The sequence below is a fragment of the Triticum dicoccoides genome, chromosome 7B (assembly GCF_002162155.2).
Source record: "Triticum dicoccoides isolate Atlit2015 ecotype Zavitan chromosome 7B, WEW_v2.0, whole genome shotgun sequence".
NCBI lineage: Eukaryota > Viridiplantae > Streptophyta > Magnoliopsida > Poales > Poaceae > Triticum > Triticum dicoccoides.
In genome coordinates, this window is record NC_041393.1 from 502,387,184 (window position 1) to 502,395,544 (window position 8,361).

Consider the following 8,361-nt stretch of genomic DNA (forward strand, 5'->3'; position numbering starts at 1 on the left):
CTGTATCTTTATAGGGTGCCCATGGTGGGCCGCGGCCCACCCTGGGATTTTGGGTCGTCCCAGGCCCCGATTCCCCTTTATTCTACTGCGTACTTCCGATCTCTACTCGCCCCCAACCGCCTGCCTCGCCGGCGACTTGCCGTCCCCGGACGACATGACTCTAGGAGGATATGTCGGACTAACAGGAGGTCAGGAGCCGCTCGCCCAACAGCGTCACCGCTGCCCGGGCGCACCGCCGTGCCTACCTTCCCAGTCTATTCAGGGCTCAGGCATGTAGCACCCACTAAGCCAACCCGATTTATCCTGAGATACGTCCTCAACACTCAGCAGCCACTCCTCATCACCCATTTTCTAATTGATTCATTACTCATTAGGCAGGACTATCATTAGGGTTTGTTGTGTGCTGAGTGCTACCTACACTTAATGGTTCAGATGTATTTCCGTAATCTTTAGTACCTGTAAAGTTCACACGGTTTCAAAATTCTGGCCCTAGAAACATACACTAGTCATTTTGGATTGTTGGTCGTAGTGACATTGACCCAGATTACTACAACAAGCCAAGTTTGTTGACAATTTTACTTGTATTTCTTACTCATTCGATATAATATCCAATTATTCATGTTGATTAGTTGCAAACAATAAGTGCTAGACAAACTTCTTGATTCAGATTTTAGACGGTCTCTTACTGCAGTTACAATTCTGCATACTTGTCCTAGTAAGCTCACAAGTAAATGATTGATTCACTACATCTATGCTTGCCTTGTCATATTTGTTGTCAATATTCTTTTAGGGTGGACCACCCTGTTTCAAACTACTGGAACCATAGACATTAGTGAATAATATTTCTCCGTGTGATCTCTTCCATCAAGTGTGGGCAACGAACACTGCATTGTATAGAAAGAAAGTGTCATTTCCAGCTTTTGCATAGGCTTCAATCTTTTACATGGAATACAATCTGCCTACTTGCTTTGTTTCGCACTACCAACACTCCACCATTGAAGCTTAACATTATGCCACACATAATTCCTTAGTTTATTTTTTTAGATACAAATTTGATATGATTCTAATGTTCCTACTTCAGTTTTGAAATGTGTGTCTACCTGTTATAGAGACATAAGGGGTTTGTATTTCTGTGTGTGGTCTGCTCAACATGGTTGAGGGGTGAACTTTGCATATGCAGGGGTTTATAGGGAGACACTCTTCGAGTTGAATCTGCAATGCATTCCATAGATAATCTGACTACTTTTTATGTTTTCATGAATCTCAGATTCTGAACCGCATCATAATGATTATGAGCTTGCACGCATGAAAAGAATAAAGCAGAACAATGCCATGGTTGTCAAACTTGGCATTAAGGGCTGAAATCAAGTCTGGATGCAATGCAATGCAAACGCTCTCCACCTACAGATTCATCCTCAGAATATGATCCGAACAGTGATTCTGAGCTAGAGGGAGACCGAAGTCAATGTAGCTCCCTAGTGCAGGAGTCAGAGGCAGACGCCCTATCTTATTCACCCATCAAGGTGCTTTCTCTAACTTTCCAAGGTTATATTGGTCGCACATATCTTGCAACTAGTGCTTTGCATTGCTTCTACTTTGTTGCACTGCCATTATCATAGTTTACACATCGTGTATGTGAATACGCCCTGCCTATCCATTTTCAGTACATATTCCCATCTGTCATCATACCATATTTATCCATTCAAATGTTGTTCTTGTGTATCAGACGTTCAAAAGGAAGAGGGTGATTGCTGATCATGGAGGAGCACAAGCAAAGTATTTCGAAAAGGTAGTGGCACCTGATAAATCAAATAGCCCATTAGGTGTAATTGCAATATCACCTGACCCACAAAACCCTCAACTCTAGCAGACTCTAGCCCTACTACACTAGTCATTTCTGATGCCCCAACTCAGGAGACCCCAACTGCAGCAAACAATATGATGATGCCAGTTGACATAGCACCAGCTCTACGATGCAAAAATCCCCATTCCAACAAAGAGTACACCAAATCTAGTTGCCAAATCCCATTTCAAACCAGAGAGAGCCCCAATTGCAGCAAATAGGACCCCTGTTACATTTCTTACCAGTTTAGAAGACAAATCTTATATTGTTGTCAGGAACTTTGTGCGCATCTCTCCTTCATGGAAATATTATACCGCAGACACAGAACAATTTCAGTCTTCCTCCGCAACTTACCCATAAGTAATGTACTAATGTTATTCATGGTAATTACTGCATATGTTTCTGCTGACAGAAGACACAAGATTTCATTCTTTTAAATAGGCAAGGACCAATCTGGATTGTGAAGACGAGCACGGGTTGGTTGCGCTTTTCAAGCACTCGTTGATGAAGTATCGTTCCTACCTGAGGCAAACGCACTTCGATGGCAAGCCTCTAAATGAAATTTCTGTAAAGTCTCCGGTGCTACATTTTCCGACGATGACTGGAATAATCTTATTACACATTGGTCTTGTCTGCAGCGTAAGGTAATGTCTATGATATCACATCACAATTTGAACTACATTTCTGCATTTGCCTTAACGTCTAACTTGTAAGAAAACTATTAGCAGAAAAACATTCATTCTCAAGGGACCAAAGAATCTCGCAACTATACTGCACACTGCATTGCTCTTGTGAGTACCTCTTGCCCTGTATGACATACTTACTTTCATAGTTGTTTGATTATGTAGCATCACTGCACATGTTAACCTTGTTATCGTCCATTTGGTGGACATTATAAGATCCGTATGAACTCTTAAATAAATTTAGAATCAACCCAATGCTTTCGAAGAGGTTTAGCTCTACAGTCCTCTTGCAAGGACTGAACGTCATCTATCACTGTACTTACATTAACAGCTACTCCCTCCGTCCCATAATATAAGAACGTTTTCTACAGTACACCAGTGTTCAAAACACACTTGTATTATGGAAGAGGGATTAGTTCATTGTGTAGAATTCTGCATCTTATCTCCCTCGCCCACCATTTACTAAAAAAATCAGATCTATATTGAATCTTACCAAAAAGTAGAATACACAGACAATGCCAGTACAGAAGTGTAGCCCATTTCTCTTGTCAGTACATTTTGTCCTGTAACGCTTGTACTTCCAGGGATTGGTAATTGATTATGTAGCATGAATCTGCATCTTATCTTCATTATCCTCTATCCCTTCCAGTATTATCATATCTATAATTACTCTCTACAAAATGTAGAGTACAGGCAATGCTTATGAAGAATATTATGTGCTAAAATTCTTGAGTTATCCTTCCCTTGACATGGAGAAGGGCATTATAAAGCCGATATTAACTGTTAATGTAAGTCAGTCCTTCTAAAGCCTTTATCCTCAACTGATGTTTAATTTCATACTCCCTATCGTTTATTGCTGTTTAGTTTGTTGTTTCTATCAAAATGCATGTTCGCAAGAACCGTAAGTTCTAAGTTTTACTTGTAAAACCAAATTCCTTATTCATACCATGCACATTACTCAATACTCCCTATATGTATGCTTGTTTTTGTGGATCCGTAATCCAGTGTGTGGTGAAACAGCCCACGTTTGCACATTGACATCTCTTGTTTTATATTACTGATGTGGTTGATGATATGAAAAACATGACATGCACATTAACCAAAATAGATACAATGATTGTCTTTGCCCTTCATCTATGCTTGTTATGTTGACATGGTAAACCAGTAGTGTGGTGAAGCTCCCCACATTATGAACAATGCCAAATTATGCTATTGATATTTTGAACTTACTCTTTATTTTCTAATTTGAAATTGGATGGAATTGACAACAAAGTTATCATCTTTGTTTATACACGTGCAAAACATGTCATCTCTCTGCTTGTTTCAGGGTGATATGCCTGATGGCATGCACAAGTCTGCTGAAGGCTGTGAGACAAACCCAACATATATTGCAGCAAAGAAGGCAAAACATCTTGAGATAGCGAGACAACCCCAAAGTCTCTTGATGCAGTGTTCAAGTTACTTGAGACTAGCAGTCAAACAAGCTCACGGAATTCGCTGTTTGATTCAGTTCGACTTCTTCAGTCCCAAGTTCTAGCAGAAAGGCATTCTGCAACTCAACTTTGACTAGAAGTCCTATCTCTAAGAAAGATTGCGGAGAACACGAATGAGAACCTCATTGCTAAACAGCTACACCTGGAAGCTATGACCGACATGCTAGGGCGGTCTCACAGCCTTGCTCATCAGCTTGTGTAGCAGTTCCCACGCAAGGCTAACCTTTCTTGAATTGCCTTGGAAGTGATCACGATTCAGTATTATTTTGTTACGCTGCAATGGTGCCCAGTTTTTGTAATCCGCTTCTTCGTTGTGCTTTATGATCACTGGTGGCGAACTTCGATGCCCAGTGGATGCAATATACCATAAATCCTTTATTGTATAGTGTATGTTTATTCTTAGTTACTATGCCATAATTTCTTTATTGTACAGAGTAGGTTTGTTCTTAATTCCTACTAGTTACTGCCATCATTCGCTATCTGGAAAAAAAATCTGATGTAGTCGACCGGGCCGAAACATTCGCCTCTAACGGGCCTGGTTTTTAGCGGGCCACAATTGGGCTGGCCTGCATCTTTCTTGGGCCCGAATGATTAGGGCCTTCACACTTTGTGCCAGGCCCACAACTTACTCCGGCCTATATTCGACCCAAATTTTAGTTGGGCCTTTTGTGGACCCAACGCTTAGTTTGGCCCGGGTAGCATTGGGCCATTAACAGGCTGAATATTCTACTGGCCTATTACGACCCAGATGAAACCATGGACCTTTAGCAGGCCGAAATGCATGTTGGGCCTCAATTTTCACTAGTCGTCGATGGGCCTTCAGCAGGCTGAAATGTAGACCGGGCCTTTTTGGGCCCAGTTATATGACGGGCCGTTACTAGGCCGAAACATATCTTGGGCCTTAGTTGGCCCACTGATATCATGGTCCTTTAAAAGGCCGAAAGCTTAGTACAAGCATCAATGGGCTGAAGTATATGACAGGCCTTTAACAGGCCCAAAGTCACGTTGGGTTAACTTTTGCCACCTTTATCATGGGTCGTTAGTGGGCCGGATGTCGTGTCGGTCCATATATGGCCCATGGGCAGCATGGGACATTCCCAGGCCAAAGGAACATCAGGCTTAAATGGGCCCATGTCTACATCAGGCCTCTAACAGGCCGAAACTCACTCAGCTGTAATTGGGCCCAAATATTTGGCGAACAATTAACGGACCAGATCTGGCTTCGGGACGTAAATGGACCTTTATTAAATAGGTCGTTATTGGGATGGCCCACTAGTACCTGAGTAAGTACAATGGGCCTTTGACCGGGCCGACCTTTTTAACCTATATGGGACTCTGTTGGGCCCTGCCACGCATTGACGTATCATAGGCATGTCTCCTCCAATGGACGGGTGACATCTGGCCCACTAACGAGCTGACACGTGTTTCCTCCGGCCAATCAGAATTTTACACGTGGAAATTTCCCATTGGTCCGGGCTGTTAACGGGTTATCAGGTCGAAAACTGGACTCGATAGCTTAACGGCGTTCCGTTACGGTGGATGCCACGTGTCGGTCACCCTTGACGAAAGCACTTCTGTGACACACGATTTATCGTCATGGAAGTGGACACTTCCATGATGATAATTTTGGTAATGTCATGGAACACTTCTACGACAGCACATGTATGACTATCTTGATTTTGTCATAAAATAATCATGGATGTACATGCATGACAGGAAAACACGACCTACTGTGACAAACACGTATCATCACGGAAGTGTATTTTTTTGTAGTGATGTGAAGTGCCTCTCTGCTACCAGTAGGTTCAGTTTCGACTGTAACATTTAGATTCCACAGTAAATTTCAGTTTCGACAGTTAAGTCCAGAGTCAACAGTTTTTACCTCATCTATTGTAGTCAGGTGTTTTTTGCTGATGTAAATTATACAGCTATCACTTTTTGGTAATGTATTTTGAATCGTCTATTTTAGATACTATTAGAATCCCACTTGAGATTAACGATGTCTGCCTTGTACTGCTTCAGCCTCGAGTCTTATGGCTCGCCGCAGTTGCTCCAACAATGGAACCATCCATCACAAGAGAGCAGTGCCCTGGACACCGTCTACAGATTCCTCAGATCTTCCTTCACACCTCCGGCAGCCACCTCTGCCTCAACTTCTTCGGCGACCAACCCAATGATGCCAAGGTCGACACGACTATGACAAAGAGGTTGTGCACTTGTCACATCACTTATTACTCTACATTCATGTCCATCCAGTAGGGCTATTTTGGTTCAGAGGAAAAACAGAAGGAAAAACATGGCAATAGGAAATTTTCCTATGGCACTCTACTATTCAATTATTCATGCATTTTGTTGAAAGGATGGAGCAAAACATCCACCTGGACCTAATTTTCAAAATACTATGCATCAAAACAAGACCAAGTGCATTAGTGGCAGAATAACATTCTAGTTGTACACGCCTTCATATGGTTTCACTTTAATTTCGCCATGTTTCTTTGCATTCCTCTGCTCTTCCAATTCCGGTGAACCAAACACCCAAGTTGACAGAAATCCTATGTTTACAAATGCTCTATTTCCCACGTGTATTCCTATCCTATTCCGGTGTTTTTCCTATCCCTGCGTTTTTAGAATCCTGCAAGCCAAAGGAGCCCTTACACAATTACTTCAGTTACATGTAGGTGTCGAAGAAAACTTTGTGTGGTTTGTCCTGCTCCTGCCGCGACGTCGTCCACCTCACCTGAGGTGCTCCATCGACATAAGCATCCACCAAACCATACATCACGACTCCTGACCATCTTTTGCCACATCAAATCTCCTTCGCTGCCGCCGGCACCCACCACAACGGCATCACCATCATCGACTTAGCAGATGAACCTGAGGAGTACACGGGTCCACAAGAGAGGTTGCACTCTTTTGTTTCTGCTTATATTATGCATTGCTTAATATTACCTACTACTTTATCATCTTGTTCACATCTTAGACTCCAAGTCAGGTTCAAATTAATGTTCAAACTTGGGTTTTAAAATTAGTTGTGGGGCACATATCGGGGCAGCAATTTATAGTATCTCTGTCTATTATCTGGCACATATCGAGCTTGCAATGAATTGTATATTTGCCTATGTTGTTCATCTTGGGTGGGAAATAAATAGTAAAGCAATCATCATCTGTCTTTTTATTGAATTAAAATTATCATCAGCCTGCTATCATTATTTTTGGATCCATCCACTGGTTGTTACCATCACTCTAGATTTCTGCATGCTCTCCTTACATAATCTCACTATATTTTTTCGTATGCATGACAGATATTTTACACAATCATGCTGAACATGTAGAGAAAAAGAGAAGAGTTTTGCGCGGCAATACAATGTCATGCAGACATCGCTCCATGGTGGGCTCAATGGAAAACCCTCCCCCCTCCCCAGATTTTGATCCAGAGGAAGATATCTGTTTTGAGGCGGTTTTAGACGCAGTTGACCACTCCTATTTACCCCCCAAGGTGTTTGCTCTAACTTGTCATGATGATGTTAGTCATATCATGCATATGTTGCCTTGCAGTGCCTACTTCAACATCATATATGTTATCTGCTTAGTTTACACATGTTCTGTAATGCCACCTGTTTAGTTTCTATACATATATGGGAATTATGCAGTCTCATCTCTTTTAGCCAGCCATAATATATGTGAAATATGCAATGCCATCCTGTTTAACCAGGCATCATATATTTGAATGATATCTTTCCCATCCTTTCTTCATTACATTTCCATTTGTAGTTAATGTTTGTACATTAAACTACTCTTCATGTGAATCGGCCATTTGAGTGGGTGATGGAAAAATCTAGAGTGAAAAGAAGGTCCTCAGAGCAGACAGTGCTACATGTCAAAGCAAATCTCTTGCTGGTTCCTGATAGCTCCTCAGAGATGGATTTAGAGACAGATGACCAGTCCTATTCCCGCACCGATGTGTATGCTCTAACCTGGCATGGTTATACTGCTCATATCATGCATATGGTGTCTTACATTGCATAGTTTAGACATCATATCCACAATATTCAACACCATGTTCTTAGTTCAGACATCATACATGCGAATGCCCTCTTCTTAGCATATAAATCACATATGTGAATTAAATCATGCAATCTTGATTACTTAGATAACATGTATGTGAATTATGTCATGCGAACCTGTTTACTAAAGACATCATATAATTATCTCATGTCATCCTGTTTAGTTAGTCATCATATCTTTGAATTATGTCATGCTATGCTGTCCAGTTTAGATAGACATCATATATGTGAAATTATGTCATGCTATCCTTTTTAGTTAAACAATATACATGTCAACT